Source organism: Myotis brandtii, unplaced genomic scaffold (genome assembly GCF_000412655.1).
Source record: "Myotis brandtii unplaced genomic scaffold, ASM41265v1 scaffold64, whole genome shotgun sequence".
NCBI lineage: Eukaryota > Metazoa > Chordata > Mammalia > Chiroptera > Vespertilionidae > Myotis > Myotis brandtii.
The window spans coordinates 3423071-3423422 of NW_005370460.1; the positions used below are offsets into that span (position 1 = coordinate 3423071).

General features: G+C 62.5%; 1 protein-coding gene across 1 annotated transcript in view; it reads right to left on the reverse strand.

The window, feature by feature from the left end:
* Window positions 1–352, reverse strand: part of CD247 (CD247 molecule) — an 81509-nt gene that overhangs the window by 1037 nt on the left and 80120 nt on the right. The gene's annotated exons all lie outside the window — the stretch shown is intronic.

The following is a 352-nucleotide window of genomic DNA, read 5'->3' on the forward strand; positions in this document are numbered from 1 at the left end:
CTTGCAACTCCGGCTGCTCCCGGAGGCTGCGGGCACGGCAGCTCCACTTCCGGTTCTTGGTTGTCTATGACCAGGGGCCCGCGGTCCCCTGTACCGACACTCGTCGGCACGCACAACACTTGTCACTGTTGCTAACGGCAACAGGCCTGAGCTGCTCTGGCAGAGCTCAGGCTGCCCTGGGATCCGGCTGGTTTTAATCCCCAAAGAGCATCGGCCCTTCGTCCGTATCTTCTGTGCAGCCCGATGGGTAGAAGCTGGGTTGCCTTCACCTCTGTGGCCACCACATGGCTTTTGCAGGTGGTACGAATAGGTGGGATGGAAGCCCCCCGGCCGGCGCCTGGGGAAGACCGTG